Source organism: Lepisosteus oculatus, unplaced genomic scaffold, assembly GCF_040954835.1.
Source record: "Lepisosteus oculatus isolate fLepOcu1 unplaced genomic scaffold, fLepOcu1.hap2 HAP2_SCAFFOLD_40, whole genome shotgun sequence".
Lineage (NCBI taxonomy): Eukaryota > Metazoa > Chordata > Actinopteri > Semionotiformes > Lepisosteidae > Lepisosteus > Lepisosteus oculatus.
Window position 1 is genome coordinate 522,930 of NW_027167934.1, and position 20,871 is coordinate 543,800.

Here is a 20,871-nt window from a genome sequence, read left to right on the forward strand (position 1 = left end):
CTGTCAGTCAGGGAGCTCAGAGGTGAAAAGCCTGTCTGAGAGACAATTCGCCGTCGATCAGTTCAATATGTTCCGTACCAGCTCGGCGCACCTGAGATCATCTTGGTAGCCGTGTAGCTCAGATGAGTGAGAGCGTGTGTGTGTGTACCACCGTGATTGGATGCCGGTCCTTCTCAGGTCACAGTAAACCTTCTGCTGCCTAACTTTCCTAATTTTGGGGATCCCTTTGAAAAAGCAAAGGAAAAAAAAAACTGGCTCTTCATCAGCGTGATCGACGTACCCCAGTGGCCTAATGGGTAAGGCACTGGCCTCCTAAGCCAGGGATTGTGGGTTCGAGTCCCATCTGGGGTGCTACTGTCCCTTTTTGAGCGTACAAATGTCCTTTTGATTTGCAAAGCTGCAACCCCACCTTACTCAGTGAGCGTCTCTGCTTTTCTCTCACATACAGTTGGGAGATGTCTTGCACTGAACGGCCTGCTTCAGATCACGCCACAGCACTTCAATGGGATTGGGGTCAGGACTCTTACTCGGCCATCCCAAAATACGGAATTTCTATTGTTTCAGCCACTCTGTTGTTGATGTACTCCTTTGTTTTTGTCATGCTGCATGACCCAGCGTCTTTCGAGTTTTAGATCACAGGCAGACACCCTGACATTCTGCTGTAGAATTTCCTGATACATCTTGGAATTCATCGGTCCCTCGATGATTGCAAGCCGTACAGCCTCCGCTATGCTTCCCAGGTGGGATGAGGTTTTGGAGTTGGTATGCAGTGTTTTGTTATCTCCAAACATAACGTTGTGCACATTTACCAACATGTTCAACTTTTGTCACTGTCCACAGAACATTGTTCCAGGAGTTGCTGTGGAACATCCATGTGGTCTTTAGCAAACTTGAGAGGGGCAGTGGTGGTTTTTTTGGGGGGGAGAGCAGTGGTTTCCTCCATGGTGACCTCGCATGATCACCACTCCTGTTCAGATTTCTTCTTATGGTGGACTCATAAACACAGACGTAAGACAAAGTCAACCACCTGTTCGCTAGATCCCATCCCCACTCAGCTAGTCAAAGATTCCCTCGAAGGACTGGCAGGACCTATAATTAGTATGATGAATGCATCGCTTGCGTCAGGCGTTGTACCTGATCAATTTAAGGTAGCGGTTGTTAGACCGCTCTTAAGAAGTCAAATTTGGATCAACAAGTTCTTAACAACTACAGGCCTGTCTCAAAGGTCCCATTTCAATCTAAAAGTCTTGGGAGAATAGTTGTTGCCCAACGTCAATCATATCTGGATTCAAATAATATACTTGAGAAATTTTAGTCTGGTTTCTGAAACTGCATTAACAAGAGTCGTAAATGATATTCTCTTAGCTACTGATGCAGGGAATGCAACAGTGCTTGTGCTTTGCTTCTAGATCTTAGAGCTGCCTTTGACACGGTTGACCTCTCTGTTTTGTTACACAGGCTTGAGTTTGAGGTTGGCTTATCTGGAACCGTCCTTCAGTGGTTTACTTCACATTTTACTCATCGTTTTCATTATGTTCAAATATCTAATAATTGTACTGCTTCATCAATGTCACCAGTTCAATTTGGGGTACCAGAAGATCAGTGCTGGGACCAATATTGCTCTCTCTCTCTACATGCTGCTGCTAGGTAGGATAATATGAAAAAATAATATGAACTTTCATTCATATGCTGATGACACTTAAATAAACATTTTGTTTACACCAAACGACAACTCTTCTATTATCAGTTTAGTTAAATGCATTAAGGAAGGAAATACTTGGATGTGTGAAAACTTTTTGTTACTCAACTCTGAGAAAAATGAGGATCTGTTGATCGGAGGCAACAATACTGATAGGACTACTATAACTTCAGCACTTAACTCAGAGGATTTAAACATCTGCCTCAAAGAGACAGCACGTTACCTAGGCGGCATATTAGACACAAGGCTCTTAACAACTTGCATTGTTAAGTGCCTTGGGACAACCTTGTTGTGAAAGGTGCTATATAGAAATACATTGATTTGAATTGAATTGACAATGTAAAATGTTGTGTGTGTTGTTTGTTAAACAAGACTGTCTTTATTTATCAAAAAATAAAAGGAATTTGCTAGGAATGCAAACGTTAGGTTGCGCTTCTTCATGCTGCATCGTCGGCATGAGTGGAGCTTTTTAAACGTCTGTACTTACTGTGCCCCATAAGAAATCGTTTGTCCCTATTCAAAAGAGATTGTGCGATGTCCTGCAGTGTTCGCAAAGCAAACCTTTGACAGTTTGAAAAGAGGAATTTATTCTGCTTCCTGTGCGTGCAGTAGTTACAAAGTTGAACGTCTTTACACGATCTGCTGCAGTTTTCAGTGGGCGGGCTTTGTCAGAGGGCTTGGAAAAACGCACTGTGTTTCGGCTCGGGAAACATCATGAGAAGTGTCCTGCATGTTTTCTGTGTATAGCTGTCTTTTAACGCATACAGAATTCATTCGAAATCATTGATTTCTCCAATTAACAAGGTTCCCTTAAAGGATGAGTCAAAGTAACGTCTAATCGGATTAGTTTCCTTAGAGCTGGTTCAGAGTTTGCTCAAGAGTTTACCTTTCACAGATGCGCAAAGAAAAATGTTGGGGGTGCACGCTTCAAGGTGCCTTACAGCTGTAGGGAGTGATTCGAGACGATTTGTGGCGTGTGCTCGTTCCCATATACCGTACGCCCCGGGGTGCAGTGCTAAGATGAAGTACAATACCGCTTGGGCACGTAACGGCGTTACACGCAAGTGCGGGACGTGAGGCTTTTCGTTTGTTCATTTTGTTTTGCTCTGCTTTGCTTTGTTTCGTGGTCAAGAGGCGTAAGGTAAGTCGTAATCCAGGGAGAACACTGGTGGCAAACAGTCCGAGGTGAGAGGCGAGGTCCAAAGTCGAAAAGGCAGAAGGGGAGTCCAATATCCAGAATAAACGAGGTAATGGAAAAAACGCCAAGTAGAGCTCTCAAGGAGTAGACTCAATACCAGCGGGAAGCAAGTAAAGATGGTAAAAATAGCACTGCGTACCCCACGGTGGAGTGTGTGCAGGTGGGTTAACTCGTGCGGCGGCGTTTGTTAATAATCACCCTCTGCTGGTGCTGTTTAGATTGCTTAAGAGTTGGTCTTAACTGCCTGGCGGTCATGACAAGCTCCTCTTTAAGCTGTGGTTTAGTTTTGCATTCATGTGTTTCTAGAGCAGTTATTTATGGGGGTGGGTGGGTCCTTCACAGAGGCTCAGGACAAATCCCCTGCATGAAAGTCTACTGTGTGCGTTCAAACAGTCACAGGTCAAGAGCCAGGCAGGAGGACAATGGACAGATGAGCCAACGAACTAAAAATAAAAGAACAGATATGAAAAAGCCACCATCTTTTTCTTTTTGACATTTTCCGACTTTCATGCAAGCCAGGACAAAGTTGCTCGTAGCTACTTGTGGATTCAAATACTCTATCGAGTGCTTTGATGAGTTTTTGCAATTTGATTGTCGTCCTGTCAGCCTGTTTCTGTTTTTTTTTTTTCAATCTAGGGATGGAAAGTATGAGGGAAATGATGGAGCAATCAATAACCGCTCCGGAAAAATGGCAGAAAGAAATGGTCCGTCACTAAGGACATTTGTGAAGCAGAGGAGTGACATCACCACAAAGGCGACTTATTCTGCTGATCGTTTTGGTGAATAATGATTGAGGCGTGTTAAGAGAAAGGTAGCTGCGTCAGCATGCTTAGGCTGCAAAGGATAAAGCAAAGGTTTACTCCATGCTGAAAAGAGAAGAAAAGAAGCACAACGTTTCGACTGTGGAGCCTTCTGCGCCATCTTCTTTAGCGATGGTGATGATGTTTACATTGGAAAAACTGAGACACGCATACTGGAGGGGCTTGAACCACCAACTTTTCAGCACCACAGAGTCTGACAGTCTTTTGTGCACCCTACATTTGCAGGTTTATGGTCAAAGAAAACAATCACTTGCGCTTCTTGCAGCCGGCAATCTTTTTCCACTGACAACCAAGAAATGGATTTCATCTTTCACAAGCTGTATGGATTTCTTCAAAAACAAGTTATTCCAGAAAGGAAATGAATTCTTGCATTAAACTGAACCAAGGTGTACATGTTTGTCTGAAATGATACATTCGGCACAACAAGACACGGAGAGAGGCACCGCTGGTATTCAGACCCAGGATCGCCTGCTTACTAGGCGGGCACTTTAAGCCACTAGGGAACAGCGCCAGCGGAGCACCGCGCTTTTACAGACACTTGGACACATCTGCGTTCGGTGTGCACTTAACCTGCTCTCTGAGCCCGTTGCCTCCGTCCCATTTAATAGCAGAACTGACGCCAAGAGAAATGATGAGAAATGGCATTTATCGGGCACTTTTCATGTCCAAGGAGCTCAATGCCCTTGACACCTCCCCAAGGCGACAGAGCTGTGCATTCTTTGGCGACACCATTTTTTCTTTTGTTTAATTTCTATACTTATTGATAGAATAAAAACGATATGTCATGTACTGTAAGGGAAATGTCTCTTTTCATGGGGAAAGCTAGCACCAGCAAATGTTGTGTTTAGAAGAAGTGATTTAACATGACACGTGACCTAATTTACCGGAGCAAAAGCTCACCCAGCAAGCCCTGCTTTACTTCTACAGGAGAGAAGTACTGTAGAGTCTGCAAGATGTTCAGCTGGGTAGCTACGTCAGCATGCCTCGGCTGCAAAGGAACAAGTACTAGGTTTATTGCATGCTGAAAAGAGAAGAACGGAAACACAGCGTTTCGACTGTGAGGTCTTCTCACACCTGAAGAAGCCTCACACCTGTAAAAGGCTCCATGGTTTTCTTTCTTCTCTTTTCAACATGGAATACACCTATTGTCTGCAAGATGTGACAATTTCATGGTGTTTTGGAAGAAAACCTTTTTTCTTTGAATTCAAAATCAATCGGAATTTCAGCACAACACATCAACACTTTTTCTGTTTTAAGGAGATGATATTTTAAACCTGACAAAAATAGTAGGAAACACAAGTTTCTTGCTGTGAAAATTTAGATGGGGAAGTGTACTACTAGTAGCAGTGTAGAGCTCTCTGTGGTGGAGTGCAAGCGCATGTTCTATGGGCCAGTGGCGTAATGGATAACGCGTCTGACTTCGGATCAGACGATTGTAGGTTCGAGTCCTGCCTGGCTCGTGAGGCTTTTAAACCTCTCAGGTTCCTAGGTAACAGGTTGCCGTCATGTATATGAACTATAGAAAAGCATTTGCCACAACCCGTAAATTAGCACGCAAGTGCGGGCTGGTGAACACAGAACTGTATGGAGATCATCTCCAGCTCCGAGCTCAATTGCAATGAAAAAACATGCAGAACAGAACTGGAGAGCAGCTGAATTTGTGCTCAGTAGGGTGGGGAGGACTCAGCATTGCTATTGTTCTAATTGGCATGAACTGCAGGGGATCTGAATCAGAACATGTCAGTCAGTTTGATCATTGCGTCAATATGTAGGCCACGTTAATACAGAATTATTACTTTGTCTGTCTCGTCTTTGTATATAGCTGAATGTCCCTGACAATTTCATGTTAGTTTTTAAGAACGACATTGGTGCTAATATATACATATATAGCATATAAGGAACACGTAAAAGTTTAGTCCATGCTGAAAGGATAAGAAAACCGCCACAACGTTTCATCTTGGAATAAATCTTTACTTGTTGTTTTGCAGCCTACCCATTCTGACCTAACTCCTCCCTTGAAATTCCCTAACAGATAAGGGTACGTAACGGCTCATGCGATGCTCAGTTGCAATTTGTCCCAAAACAAACAAGAACAGCAGCTGAGGGTTTGAGTTTGAACATGCACTGTATTAAAGCAGCTTTTATTTCCATTGATAAATGCTAGATATTCCTACAGAGATTCTCCAGGTGAGTAAGCGATTCCTGTTTCTGTTTCTATTTCTGTTTCATATATACAGTATATATATGTTACATGTGTCTCTGCAATAGTATAAATGTGTTATACACTATCAGGGGCTGCTTTTTTGTGCACCTCATCTACAACAAGGGTTTTTTTTTTTCATTTATGTTTGTGGACCTTCACCATTTGAGGAAGTGAGTTAGATAAGAAAGTTACAGGTATGGTGAGCAATGACTGACAAAGGCACGTACTGCGTATTCCTTACAGAAGTGTAAGCAATTTGTTCTAAAAAACACCGGCTAAAGTCCAACATCGTTAGCAATCTTATTACTTAAACAGAATTAACATCAATAAACTGTAAGGTGCTGGTACATGCGAGTAGATTTGATCTTCTATTAAAAAAAAATGCAATTACAGCTCTAAAAAGGTCAACCTAGACTTCTGTAACAGATCTGTTCAGGTCATCGCTGTTTCTCTGACCTTGTGAGTCTTTGGAATTTTAAAAGTGTATTTTGCTTGCCTTTCATGTGGTCTGTGTACAAGTCACTGTGGCGTATGCGGTCCTACACAGCCTTGCTATAGACGTGACGAGCCTCCGCTATGTTGCAATGGAGAACAGGTTCAGTACGGAGCTGCCGAGAAAATTCAGCTGGAAAGCTCGTTGCAGAAAAGCATCGTTCTCTGTGTCCAGCGGCAAAGCGTCCATCGTGGGTGCTGAAGAATCGATTTCACAGGCTGTGGGTCCAGGCGATTTAGAGTGTTAAAGGTCCCAGCGAAAATGAAACGGCGCTGGTCCTTTTACACGCACGCACGCAACCAAATGCAAAGGACGCCGTAGTCGGCAGGATTTGAACCTGCGCGGGGAGACCCCAACGGATTTCAAGTCCGTCACCTTAACCACTCGGCCACGACTACAGCAAGCGCCGCGGCCGCTGCCTTCTTGCTACAATCGAACAGGGAGTGCGAGGCGGCGGCGGCAGCGGAGGCAACTTTTTTCAAGTTCGCTCTCCGTTTAAGAAACCTTTTACGCCATACGTGCAAGCACACACACACACACCTCAGAGGACTTAAGGGTGGCTTCAAGTTGGAATGATAAAGTCTCCCCGTTCGGACATGAAAACAGAACGTTCTTAGACAGAAAGCAATCAACAACAGAGACATCTGGACGACGATTTTAGTCACTGCACTTTGAATAGCATTTTTACTCCAGTTACAGGAGATGCACCAATGGCCCTTGACCTACGCTCTTACCAATGCCTTGAACATTCAAACAAAACAGCCCTCAAGTCCTGCGGTTTAATATAACGCTGTTACGTGTCGAGGCAGTATTTGACTCTGTCCTACCGTTGAGACACGGGGCGTATATGGAAATGAACACATGCTACGGATCGTCTCTAATCGGTCCCTACAGTTGGAAGGCTCCTTGAAGCGTGCACCCCCATCATTCATCTTTGCGCATCTGTGAAAGGTAGACTCTTGAGCAATGTTTGAGCCAGCTCTAAGGCAACTAGTGCTATTGGACAGACACCTCTGGAAGATCCTAAGAGTCTCTTAACACCACTTCCAGCAGCAAGCTTAATTGTTCGCTGGAGGTCTCCCACCCAGGTACTGACCAGGCAAAGAATCACCAGTACATTGAATGAGGAAGTTAATCCTGAAATCCAATTACATATCTCAAGGTAAGACAAATCCATAAGAACATGTCTTAGTATTACTTCGTTTACATTAGTATGGCACTGAGTTGGAGCTCCTCTTTAAGCTGTGGTTTAGTTTTGCATTCATGTGTTTCTAGAGCAGTTATTTATGGGGGTGGGTGGGTCTTTCACAGAGGCTCAGGACAAATCCCCCGCCTGAAAGTCTAATGTGTGCGTTCAGACAGTCACAGGTCAAGAGCCAGGCAGGAGGACAATGGACAGAAGAGCCAACGAACTAAAAATAAAAGAACAGATATGAAAAAGCCACCATCTTTTTCTTTTTGACATTTTCCGACTTTCATGCAAGCCAGGACAAAGTTGCTCGTAGCTACTTGTGGATTCAAATACTCTATCGAGTGCTTTGATGAGTTTTTGCAATTTGATTGTCGTCCTATCAGCCTGTTTCTGTTTTTTTTTTTCAATCTTGGGATGGAAAGTATGAGGGAAATGATGGAGCAATCAATAACCGCTCCGGAAAAATGGCAGAATGAAATGGTCCGTCACTAAGGACATTTGTGAAGCAGAGGAGTGACATCACCACAAAGGCGACACATTCTGCTGATGGTTTTGGTGAATAATGATTGAGGTGCGTTAAGAGAAAGGTAGCTGTGTCAGCATGCGTAGGCTGCAAAGGATCAAGCAAAGGTTTACTCCATGCTGAAAAGAGAAGAAAAGAAGCACAACGTTTCGACTGTGGAGCCTTCTGCGCCATCTTCTTTAGCGGTGATGATGATTACATTGGAAAAACTGAGACATGCGTCCCTGGGTGGGCTTGAACCACCAACTTTTCGGTTAACAGCCGAACGCGCTAACCGATTGCGCCACAGAGACTGACGGCCGCTTGTGCTCCCTACATTTGCAGGTTTATGGTCAAAGAAAACAATCACTTGCGCTTCTTGCAGCCGGCAATCTTTTTCCACTGACAACCAAGAAATGGATTTCATCTTTCACAAGCTGTATGGATTTCTTCAAAAACAAGTTATTCCAGAAAGGAAATGAATTCTTGCATTAAACTGAACCAAGCTGTACATGTTTGTCTGAAATGAGACATTCGGCACAACAAGACACGGAGAGAGGCACCGCTGGTATTCAGACCCAGGATCGCCTGCTTACTAGGCGGGCACTTTAAGCCACTAGGGAACAGCGCCAGCGGAGCACCGCGCTTTTACAGACACTTGGACACATCTGCGTTCGGTGTGCACTTAACCTGCTCTCTGAGCCCGTTGCCTCCGTCCCATTTAATAGCAGAACTGACGCCAAGAGAAATGATGAGAAATGGCATTTATCGGGCACTTTTCATGTCCAAGGAGCTCAATGCCCTTGACACCTCCCCAAGGCGACAGAGCTGTGCATTCTTTGGCGACACCATTTTTTCTTTTGTTTAATTTCTATACTTATTGATAGAATAAAAACGATATGTCATGTACTGTAAGGGAAATGTCTCTTTTCATGGGGAAAGCTAGCACCAGCAAATGTTGTGTTTAGAAGAAGTGATTTAACATGACACGTGACCTAATTTACCGGAGCAAAAGCTCACCCAGCAAGCCCTGCTTTACTTCTACAGGAGAGAAGTACTGTAGAGTCTGCAAGATGTTCAGCTGGGTAGCTACGTCAGCATGCCTCGGCTGCAAAGGAACAAGTACTAGGTTTATTGCATGCTGAAAAGAGAAGAACGGAAACACAGCGTTTCGACTGTGAGGTCTTCTCACACCTGAAGAAGCCTCACACCTGTAAAAGGCTCCATGGTTTTCTTTCTTCTCTTTTCAACATGGAATACACCTATTGTCTGCAAGATGTGACAATTTCATGGTGTTTTGGAAGAAAACCTTTTTTCTTTGAATTCAAAATCAATCGGAATTTCAGCACGACACATCAACACTTTTTCTGTTTTAAGGAGATGATATTTTAAACCTGACAAAAATAGTAGGAAACACAAGTTTCTTGCTGTGAAAATTTAGATGGGGAAGTGTACTACTAGTAGCAGTGTAGAGCTCTCTGTGGTGGAGTGCAAGCGCATGTTCTATGGGCCAGTGGCGTAATGGATAACGCGTCTGACTTCGGATCAGAAGATTGGAGGTTCGAGTCCTGCCTGGCTCGTGAGGCTTTTAAACCTCTCAGGTTCCTAGGTAACAGGTTGCCGTCATGTATATGAACTATAGAAAAGCATTTGCCACAACCCGTAAATTAGCACGCAAGTGCGGGCTGGTGAACACAGAACTGTATGGAGATCATCTCCAGCTCCGAGCTCAATTGCAATGAAAAAACATGCAGAACAGAACTGGAGAGCAGCTGAATTTGTGCTCAGTAGGGTGGGGAGGACTCAGCATTGCTATTGTTCTAATTGGCATGAACTGCAGGGGATCTGAATCAGAACATGTCAGTCAGTTTGATCATTGCGTCAATATGTAGGCCACGTTAATACAGAATTATTACTTTGTCTGTCTCGTCTTTGTATATAGCTGAATGTCCCTGACAATTTCATGTTAGTTTTTAAGAACGACATTGGTGCTAATATATACATATATAGCATATAAGGAACACGTAAAAGTTTAGTCCATGCTGAAAAGATAAGAAAACCGCCACAACGTTTCATCTTGGAATAAATCTTTACTTGTTGTTTTGCAGCCTACCCATTCTGACCTAACTCCTCCCTTGAAATTCCCTAACAGATAAGGGTACGTAACGGCTCATGCGATGCTCAGTTGCAATTTGTCCCAAAACAAACAAGAACAGCAGCTGAGGGTTTGAGTTTGAACATGCACTGTATTAAAGCAGCTTTTATTTCCATTGATAAATGCTAGATATTCCTACAGAGATTCTCCAGGTGAGTAAGCGATTCCTGTTTCTGTTTCTATTTCTGTTTCATATATACAGTATATATATGTTACATGTGTCTCTGCAATAGTATAAATGTGTTATACACTATCAGGGGCTGCTTTTTTGTGCACCTCATCTACAACAAGGGTTTTTTTTTCATTTATGTTTGTGGACCTTCACCATTTGAGGAAGTGAGTTAGATAAGAAAGTTACAGGTATGGTGAGCAATGACTGACAAAGGCACGTACTGCGTATTCCTTACAGAAGTGTAAGCAATTTGTTCTAAAAAACACCGGCTAAAGTCCAACATCGTTAGCAATCTTATTACTTAAACAGAATTAACATCAATAAACTGTAAGGTGCTGGTACATGCGAGTAGATTTGATCTTCTATTAAACAAAAATGCAATTACAGCTCTAAAAAGGTCAACCTAGACTTCTGTAACAGATCTGTTCAGGTCATCGCTGTTTCTCTGACCTTGTGAGTCTTTGGAATTTTAAAAGTGTATTTTGCTTGCCTTTCATGTGGTCTGTGTACAAGTCACTGTGGCGTATGCGGTCCTACACAGCCTTGCTATAGACGTGACGAGCCTCCGCTATGTTGCAATGGAGAACAGGTTCAGTACGGAGCTGCCGAGAAAATTCAGCTGGAAAGCTCGTTGCAGAAAAGCATCGTTCTCTGTGTCCAGCGGCAAAGCGTCCATCGTGGGTGCTGAAGAATCGATTTCACAGGCTGTGGGTCCAGGCGATTTAGAGTGTTAAAGGTCCCAGCGAAAACGAAACGGCGCACATTGATTAGCGGCAGGTTAACGGTCCCCCATTCCACATCCACACACAGCAACCTGCCATCTATGACCCTCTGAATACTTTTCAATTTGAAAGCCCATCCTTTGAAAAGAATGGCCACGCCAGAGGCTCTGTTGTTATTGTCCCCTGACCAAACAGAAGGCCCTTTATCCCACCTATCTTCAAAGCTTTTATACCTCTCTTGATAGGCTAAAGCACACTCCTGCAACATCAACACATCTCCCTCTCTCTGCTGGAGGTAATCAAAGACACACTGGCATTTAACTCTGTCATTGATACCTCTGGTGTTAAGAGAAATTATGTTTAGAGCCATATTACATAAGAAAGTGGAACCAGTCTTTACAAAACACATTTCTCTTCGGTCTCACCTGTTACCTTCTCTTTTTCTTTTTCTTCTTACCAATTTCCTGCCAGCCATCCTCTGAATGAGCCTTCATCAGGGTGGCAGCAGTAAAAGCATTCACGGAGTCCATTTCAAGGAAGGGGGTAGAAGGAGGGGTGGAGGGGTTCCAGCTGTCCCCATCGCCATGCTCTCCTTCCTCCTCGCTCGGGGAGAAAACAGAGTCATTTTTCCTTTTCCTCAAGTCCAGCTCCTGGGAGCACCGAGGGGAAAGGGGTGCAGCCGATGCACCAGTCTCCTCTTCCCCCTCAACCACCAGCTGTTGCAGATCCTCCGTGATGGACTGGATGGAGGAGAGGAGGGCATCTGTAGCACTTGCAGAGTCTGAGAAAAGCAGCTCCGCTGAATCCTGGGTATCCTCGCTGGACCCGCTCCACCGGGGGGCCCCACACTGGCCCTCGTTCTGAGGAGCAGGAGTGGGGGAGGGGTCCTCGCTGTTCTCTGGGGTTTTCAAACCCTCGTGCTTGTCTGGTGCAGTCTGCGGTTGTGGGGGCGTAGTGGATTTCTCTTCCACCGGCCCCGGAGCCACAGCAGGACTGATCCTGGCTGGAGGCTGAGACTCTTTGTCCAACAAGGGTTCTTTGTTTGACTTGTTGTTTGCTTTGGCTTTTTCAGGCCGGTTTGGCTGAAACAAGCACTGCCTCATCCTTTCTCATTTTGAGTTTATAGGCGTAGGCGTGAGGGCAGTTCTTAAAAACGTGTCCTTCCGAGCCACATAAATTGCACTTTGGCAGCATTGAACAGTCAGAGGCTTAATGTCCCTGTTTGCCACAGGTCTTGCAGCATTTCACAGTGCAGGACGATGCCAGGTGTCCCACAGCACCACAGCGCCGACACACCTTTGGTTGTCCCACATAAAAAACATAGCCATTGCAGGCGCCCAGCTGGATTGTAGAGGGCAGGTGCCTTAAGCCTCCATTGACATTGTCCGGTAGCAAGCGAACCTCGAATTTCCTTGCTCCTGTTTTTATACCGTCAACATCTCTAACCTCAGTTCCATGGTGGATGGTGCAGTACTGCTTAAGCCAGGTGTGAATGTCCTCCGTCTTTGCCATTTCCGAGAACATAACAACCTCTCTCTCTGTGTCAGAGGCTGCAAGTTGATCTTCTCAAGGGCAGGAACTTTCCCTCTTTTTGCCTCAAACACATCCACACATTGTTCAAACAGAGAATAGGTAGCAAAAACAACCTCAAATGCTTTCTGACCTGGGAGAGCGAAGATGAAATACAAGTGCCGAGGTTCAAAGCCAAGTTCCTTCTGTAACACTTTTCTGCTGAACTGCATACGATCCATGAAGAGGTCATCCAAAAGCTCAAAACGTACAGCATTCTTGCGGGATCCAAAGGTTGCCATCTCAAACTGCAAAACAAACACTGCTTCCACAAAACAAGAAAACAATCCAACTACTCCAACTACAGGCTGATCAAGGTATCTCCCCTGCCAGATAAGCAGAGAGCCGCAGGCGATGAGCCCGGAGCTGAACGGGCCCCACTGGCTCGTTTGTAAGGCCAGGTGCATTGCCAACCACGACCGGCAGGGCAGAGGACTTGAAGGCGGCCTGGGCTCCTGCAGCTGTCCAGCCACGCACTCTGGTTTCTCTTCATCTCGTACAAATCTTTTGCCTTTTACTAAAGATTTCCATGGAGAGGAGCATGAATGAGTTCCATACAATTTTTGTGCTTCCCTGCCTTTGGGTGGGGCGCAGCTGGGCTGGTCAAAGAGAGAAAACAAAACCGCTCACAATCGCTCTTATTACGGCGACTGTGGCCTTCTGCTCTGCGAGTCCTCGGTCTCAGCCTGTCTGATTGGCGCTCTTTTCTTTGGGGGGCGGGAAGTGTCCGGCCGCAAATATGAAGCGTTACAGCAACGACATGCCATGAGACGATTGATAACGATTTCCATAGGATCCCCGCGGTTGCCTGGCTACCGTCAGCTTTGCGCAGTGGCAGTATCGTAGCCTGTGAGGTTTAGCCGAGGCGCGATTATTGCTAGTTGAAAACTTTTCCCAATACCCCGCTTCCGCCGGTTTCCAATACAATCGGCGAAAGCAATTTTTGAGCAAGGTGTTTAAAGACAGATTTTGTCATGGTAACATCATGGTAGAAAGAAACAAGCTTGTTACGTCTCAACAGAAACGCTCTTTAGCTCTTTCAGCGTTATGCAGAGAACAGCGTCTGTCGAGATCACTTTTGAGTCAGCGCGAAACGCCGTGTGCTGTCAGTTTGATTTCATATTGCTCGTAGCGGCGCCCGGCTTTTGTCTGTCAAACGTTAGGTTGCGCTTCTTCATGCTGCATCGTCGGCATGAGTGGAGCTCTTTAAACGTCTGTACTTACTGCGCCCCATAAGAAATTGTTTGTCCCCGTTCAAAAGAGATTGTGCGATGTCCTGCAGCGTTCACAAAGCAAACCTTTGACAGTTTGAAAAGAGGAATTTATTCTGCTTCCTGTGCGTGCAGTAGTTACAAAGTTGAACGTCTTTACACGATCTGCTGCAGTTTTCAGTGGGCGGGCTTTGTCAGATGGCTTTGAAAAACGCACTGTGTTTCGGCTCGGGAAACATCATGAGCAGTGTCCTGCATGTTTTCTGTGTATAGCTGTCTTTTAACACATACAGAATTCATTCGAAATCATTGATTTCTCCAATTAACAAGGGTCCCTTTTTGAACCTGCGAGAAGCATTCTTTCAATGTAACAGATTTACTCCGAGGAAAGGCAGCATGACATTAAGAGTAGCTCAAGCTTTCAGCACCCGTATCGGACTGCGTGTATGCAGACACCGCTCAGAATCCCCTGTAAGATTCTCCCTCAATTCCGTTGTGCAGTGCTTTACCTCTTTCAAAAGGCTTCACTTTCCTAGTCACATTCCAAGACTCATCGAACCCGGGCTGTTTCCTCCAGCGGTATAGTATTGCAGTGAGACAGCACGATGCCTGCAAGACTATGTCACGCTAAACGCCACAGATTGTGTTTGTCCCTTCGTGTCAGTCGTCCTGCAGCCACGGGAAGTGGGACACAAACATGCTGCAATGCTTTCAGGACGTTTGGATTTGTTTGTGCAACATCCGAGAAGAGTACTTGTGGCTTGAATGTGAACTGTACGTGCCCGCCCCCTTTCCTCTGTAGTGCATGAGTTCCTCCCGGCATGCCCTTCGTCATTGTTCTGTCATCTTGTATTTAAAGGGTTGTATTTCTGCTGCTGAAAATAAGCAACGGTTTTCTCACAACGCCCTTTGTTCCCGACGGAGCCCTTGTCTGTCATGAAATTCTTTAAAACCTCAAGCTAGAAGAAGAAGACGACAAATATGAAGCGTTACAGCAACGACATGCCATGAGACGATTGATAACGATTTCCATAGGATCCCCGCGGTTGCCTGGCAACCGTCAGCTTTGCGCATTGGCAGTATCGTAGCCTGTGAGGTTTAGCCGAGGCGCGATTATTGCTAGTTGAAAACTTTTCCCAATACCCCGCTTCCGCCGGTTTGCAATACAATCGGCGAAAGCAATTTTTGACAGTCTCGTCAGAGCGCGACATAGTCTTGCAGGCATCGTGCTGTCTAACTGCAATACTATACCGCTGGAGGAAACAGCCAGGGTTCAATGAGCCATGGAATGTGACTAGGAAAGTGAAGCCTTTTGAAAGAGGTAATGTCGACGCTTTTTTTTTTTTGGCGTGGTACTAATAACGCCAAGGCTGGGGTTCGAGCCCCGTACGGGCCAGGTCCTTTTCTCCTCTCTTACAAAAGCTGTTAGGTTCCTTTCCGTGGTGAGATGGGTTGTGATGCAACGCTACCACATAGTGCCGACAGACAATTAAATGACAAAAATGAAGAGAGTTAAAGCAGCTGGAGAGGTTTTCTTACAACTTTTGAGCTGACACAGTTTTGGAAAATGTTTTCTTCACGCTGCACTGTACCACATAGGCAGCCAAGAGTCTCCAAAACAAAACAGCATTGACAGTCATATAATGTCCATTAACCCCGGTTTTAAACACAGTATCATGTCTGCCATCATAAGAATATAAGTCCAATATTTTAGAATATAGTCAGAATGTCTTCTAACCTTACCTGTGGTGTCTTTAATACCTATTGCTCAATGCATGGTGTACGTACTGCATACATGTGTCTTGAGAATGAGGAATGGGCCCCTGAGACATTTACCTGTTTCACAAATGATCGTATTTTACTAGAGATTCTGTTTGGGATTCAGATGTGCATTCGGACAGCAATTCCTTTCAAGAAATGATACGTTCTGGATGAGGTCAAAGGTGCTGGAACACTGTATTTAGGATGTGTTTGCAGTGATTGTGTCTCCTGCTTCAACGCAATGATATATAGATGTGTTCCTGTAATTTACTGGTACATGCCCAGGGCAGTAAGCAGTCTGAGGATTTATTTCCAGACGACATAGAGCAGTGAAGCAGTGAAGTAGTGCAACACACTGGATCATTATATTATTAGAATCTATTCTACTTAAATTATTACATTATACACAACTTGAGCTCTCAGCACCGTACTGAGCCCAGGTGTTTTTCTAAAGCTGTCAGGTGCAGTTCATTTACATGAAGGAAATCTCTTACTGGGTACGATTACAATGCAGTAAGTAGCACAGGCTACTTAGGGAGTAGGCTGATGTGTTTAAAAACGACCCGAGCCAGCAGGAGTCGAACCTGCAATCTCCTGAGCCGTAGTCAGACGCGTTATCCATTGCGCCACTGGCCCTGGTGTGACACTGCAGGACTGTAACCCAGTGAGCTTAGCACTGCAACTAGTAAAATATTACCCCCGGTCCATTCTTTTCCAAAAGTGAGAAACACCTGTTTTCTACATTTTGTCTGTTTTAAAACCATATCTCTTTAAACCAAACCAAGAGTTTGTCTTTTGCACTGATATTCTGATTCATTTCGATTTCAAAGAAAAAAGAAACATTACCTTCCAAAGCATCATAAAATTGTCCCTTCCTCCAGACTCTACTTCTCTCTTGTAGTAGTACAGCAGACCTTTCCAGGTGAGCAGATCACAGAGTCCAAAATGAGCTTCCTCCATCAAGCAAAGTACCTGAACATGACTCTTTCATCATAAAAGCGCCCCTGTAATAAAGAAATTAAATCCGAAATCAAGAGGGCAGTTGCCTACTGAAGTTCAAGAAGTCATAAATTTTAACCTAGCAACACATTAAAGGCTGCATCTATACAAGTACGATTCTAGAAATGCTCACCAGATTACGTTTTAAGAAAGAACTGCGCCTCAGGTTCCGCCGAGATCTTAACTCGGATGGCAGGATTCAGAGTCTGGTGTGGAATGATGGCGCACGGAGGGTCCACATACTGTGGATCCCTCAGTGTTCTTCCGCGTGTTCAAACCGCCAGCGTGTGACTCCCCTGTCCCCGTGACCTCATTGCTCTGCTCTCGCCTCTGTGCAGCTGAGCCCGACTCATGGTAAAGTGGAAAAAAATATGCCCTCAACGTGAGATTTACTCTGGAGTGAGGATAGTTGTTACCTTCTTATCGTTGAAACGGATGTATGTGATATGGCGACTAGGTTCTTCTCCATTAGCAGGCTTAAGGTTAAAGAAAAAAACATTGCTGACTTCTTTTTTTTTTGCCAGCTGCGAGCGCTGATTAGCGAGGTTTGTATTTCATGTTTTGCAAGTTGCATCCATTTTAAGAAAAACAAGTCGTTCAAGACAGGAAATGAATACTTGCATTTAATTAAGTCTAGACGTATGCGGTTGTCCATAATGACCAGTTCTGTTTGAGAACACAGAACAAAAAAAGGCACCGCTGGGATTCGGACCCAGGATTTCCTGTTTACTAGACAGGCGCTTTAACCAACTAAGCCACGGCGCCCCGGAAGTGCTGTCCTTTTGCAGCCACTTGGACACACCACTCAGACACATCTGCATTCGGTGTGTGCTCCGCCTGCTCGCTGAGCAAGTTGCCACCTTTACATACAATAGCAACATCGACACCAAGAGAAAGGATGACAAATGGCTTTTATTGGACTTTTCATGTCCAAGGAGCTCAATGTGCTTTCTGTGTACAGCAGGGCCACTGAACTCCACACTGGCCACTGAACCACAGCAGTGGCTTGCTGGCTTGACATCTCCCAAGGAAAATGTTGAAATCGCATGTGGAACAGGAAAATGACCCTCGAGTATGAGGGAAAAAAAAGAAAAAGATCAACTGGAGTGCGCCAACCCATGTCAGGACAGCCCAGTTTTGTTGACGAGGTGGCCGAGTGGTTAAGGCATGGGGTCGAATCCCATCCTTGTCGCTCTCCATGTCTGACACGTGTGCCCGTCGGTGTTGGCCCTCCTGTTCTTTGCTCCGGTACTAGAGCTGTACATTTTCTAGCGGTGGCTGAACATGTTATAGTAGGCTAACGTCGGTATCGAGCAGTCACAGTAACAGTATTTACATGCCGCTGCTGCCAAGTGGCTCTGGGTTGAGACCGCGTTTTCACTTACTTGCAACGCAAACGGAGAAAGCGATTTTTGACAGTCTCTCGAGAGACTGCACTAGGTGTTTAGGGATAGACTTTGTCAGTTCCCCCTGGGATGATGGCCTCTCAAATAGTTTGTGATTCCTCTAGACGTTTATACAGTAGAAGCCTGCTTCGTGGCTTAAATCCAAGCTAAGGAAACGAGTTAGAGGTCTGATGCAGAACTGCGAATTCAATGAACGGGAACAGTACAGTACATTGGACTGTATGTGTGAGGAAAGCTGCCCCCTTCTGTCCCTTGTCGACCGAACAGAGGACTGTAAAGGATACCGCCAAGAAACTTTAGGATGCTGGTTGGAATACAGCTCCAAAGAAGCCCCTTTGGGTGTTATGTCATCAAAAAGTAAGAACAGCGACTCTCCCTTTGATCAAAAGCGCAACAGAACTGTTTTCCGTGGAGCAGGTTTCAGACCCGTAGACCTGTTTTATTTGTAGGGCAGGGCGCATTCCCAAATGCGAATCTCCTGTTTTAGAAATGCTTTGGGCGGCGTGAAGTGAAAATAAGAAATGGGCTCCAGATGCACATGGAAGCCATCAAGTGTTTCATCCGAGCTGTTTCAAAGACTGCTCAAGAGCTTTCCTTTCACAGAGGTGCAATGATTAATGATGGGGGTGCACCCTTCAATGCGCCTTACGACTCTAGGGAGTGATTGAGACGATTCGTAGCGTGTGCTCATTTCCCTCTATTCCCCGTGTTGCAGTGGTAGGATGACGTAAATTTCTGCTTCGACACGTAACGGCGTTATAATCAAGTGCAGGAGCTGAGGGCTTTTGTTTTGTTTCGTTTTCCATGGCGTTTGTAAGCACGCAAATCAAAGGCAATTCCTGCGTCTAACAGGAATGTAAATGCTTTGGAAAGTGCAGTGTGGTGCAGCTTGTAAAATCCTTATCCACATTTGTGGTTTGTTGATGTTTGTTCTGTCTGCCAAAGCTGCATTTTGACATCCGGACGGGGAGACTTTATCATTTGAACGTGAAGCCAGCCTTAAACCCTCTGAGGCGTGTCTGTCTGCTGGCACGTATTTTGTCAAAGGTATTTTTTTTTTTTTAACGGAGAGCGACTTTGAAAAGGTTTCCGCAGCCACGTCGCACTCCGTGTTAGATTAAAGGAGGAATGCGTCGATGGCGAACTCGCTGTAGTCGTGGCCGAGTGGTTAAGGCGATGGACTCGAAATCCGTTGGGGACTCCCCGCGTAGGTTTGAATCCTGCAGACTATGGCGTCTGCCGCACGTCTCCTTGTGCCTGCGCGGCAAAAGCGTGGTGCCGCTTCTCCTTTCCTGGTACTATAAAAACGCTAAATCGCTTGGCCCTGCTGCCATGGAAATGAGTTCTTCAGATAACCACACATCTTGCGTTTGCACCTCTGGTGTTCTACTTATGCCTTTGAAAACCTAATGAATAAAACTGAAAGAACCGACACAATATGTAGGTGCTCGTAAAGCACGCATTAAAGAACTGTTAACAGCAAGGGTTTCAGTGGGTTAACTGAGGAGAAAGCGTGATCGCTAATTGTTGACTTTGTATTTGGTGTTAGAAACATTCTTACTGTGCATGACGTGCAACAAATGTAGCCACAGAAATTGCATCACGCTTTCATGTATGCTATTGCAGACACCAACGTTGCCTAGATAGAAAACCGAAATAGCCGTGGGTTTGCTTGCTGGTCTGAAGGATCTCTCTTCGAATCTCTATCATTTGTCAATTGAAGTAAAAGGCGCTCCAATCTGATACGTTCAGAATCAAACCCGCAGCTGTTGTTCGACTTTATTTCTTGACTAATTACAACTGAGTGTCGCATGAGCAGTTACGTAAACTTGTCTGATATATTTGACAAATGCCGTTCTTCAATTAAAACTAACAGTACATTGTCAGGGACATTCAGTTCTATACAAACAAGAGACAGACAAGAGAATGTTTCTACCTTTCATGTGGACTACGTGTTGACTTAATGATCGGAATAATTGAAAAGTTCGGGTTCATAGCCGATGCAGTGCGTGCTAATTAGAACAACAGCAACGCTGAGCTCTCAGCACCGTACTGAGCCCAGGTGATTTTCTAAAGCTGTCAGGTGCAGTTCATTTACATGAAGGAAATCTCTTACTGAGTACGATTACAATGCAGTAAGTAGCACAGACTACTTAGGGGAGTAGCCCGATGCGTTTAAAAACGACCCGAGCCAGGCAGGAGTCAAACTTACAATCTCCTGATCCATAGTCAAACGCGTTATCCATTGCGGGACTGCAACCCGATGAGCTCAGCACTGCAACTAGTAAACTATTACCCCCGGTCCATTCTTTTCCAAAAGTGAGAAACACCTGTTTTCTACATTTTGTCTATTTTAAAACCATATCTCTTTAAACCAAACCAAGAGTTTGTCTTTTGCACTGATATTCTGATTCATTTCGATTTCAAAGAAAAAAAAACCTACCTTCCAAAGAATCATAAAATTGTCCCTTCTTCCAGACTCTACTTCTCTCTTGTAGTAGTACAGCAGACCTTTCCAGGTGAGCAGATCACAGAGTCTGAAATGAGCTTCCTCCATCAAGCAAAGTACCTGAACATGACTCTGTCTTCATAAAAGCGCCCCTGTAATAAAGAAATTAAATCTGAAATCAAGAGGGCAGTTGCCTACTGAAATACAAGAAGTCATCAATTTTAACCTAGCAACACATTAAAGGCTGCATCTATACAAGTACGATTCTAGAAATGCTCACCAGATTACGTTTTAAGAAGGAACTGCGCCTCAGGTTCCG

At 44.8% G+C, this 20,871-nt stretch overlaps 10 non-coding genes across 10 annotated transcripts; 7 read left to right on the plus strand and 3 right to left on the minus strand.

Moving 5' to 3' along the window:
* Positions 1-278: 278 nt before the first annotated feature.
* Positions 279-351, plus strand: trnar-ccu (transfer RNA arginine (anticodon CCU)). Its single transcript has one exon. It is a non-coding gene; the product is annotated as a tRNA-Arg (tRNA).
* Positions 352-5,105: 4,754 nt separating this feature from the next.
* On the plus strand, positions 5,106-5,178 carry trnar-ucg (transfer RNA arginine (anticodon UCG)). Its single transcript has one exon. It is a non-coding gene; the product is annotated as a tRNA-Arg (tRNA).
* Positions 5,179-6,730: 1,552 nt separating this feature from the next.
* trnas-uga (transfer RNA serine (anticodon UGA)) lies at positions 6,731-6,812 on the minus strand. The gene has a single exon. It is a non-coding gene; the product is annotated as a tRNA-Ser (tRNA).
* Positions 6,813-8,348: 1,536 nt separating this feature from the next.
* trnan-guu (transfer RNA asparagine (anticodon GUU)) lies at positions 8,349-8,422 on the minus strand. Its single transcript has one exon. It is a non-coding gene; the product is annotated as a tRNA-Asn (tRNA).
* A 1,193-nt stretch (positions 8,423-9,615) lies between these two features.
* Positions 9,616-9,688, plus strand: trnar-ucg (transfer RNA arginine (anticodon UCG)). Its single transcript has one exon. It is a non-coding gene; the product is annotated as a tRNA-Arg (tRNA).
* A 3,511-nt stretch (positions 9,689-13,199) lies between these two features.
* On the plus strand, positions 13,200-13,316 carry LOC138228334 (U5 spliceosomal RNA). The gene has a single exon (XR_011185414.1). It is a non-coding gene; the product is annotated as a U5 spliceosomal RNA (small nuclear RNA).
* Positions 13,317-13,546: 230 nt separating this feature from the next.
* Positions 13,547-13,691, plus strand: LOC138228263 (U4 spliceosomal RNA). Its single transcript, XR_011185349.1, has one exon. It is a non-coding gene; the product is annotated as a U4 spliceosomal RNA (small nuclear RNA).
* Positions 13,692-14,999: 1,308 nt separating this feature from the next.
* LOC138228217 (U4 spliceosomal RNA) lies at positions 15,000-15,141 on the plus strand. The gene has a single exon (XR_011185303.1). It is a non-coding gene; the product is annotated as a U4 spliceosomal RNA (small nuclear RNA).
* Positions 15,142-17,388: 2,247 nt separating this feature from the next.
* Positions 17,389-17,462, minus strand: trnat-agu (transfer RNA threonine (anticodon AGU)). The gene has a single exon. It is a non-coding gene; the product is annotated as a tRNA-Thr (tRNA).
* Positions 17,463-19,253: 1,791 nt separating this feature from the next.
* On the plus strand, positions 19,254-19,335 carry trnas-cga (transfer RNA serine (anticodon CGA)). Its single transcript has one exon. It is a non-coding gene; the product is annotated as a tRNA-Ser (tRNA).
* Positions 19,336-20,871: the final 1,536 nt, after the last annotated feature.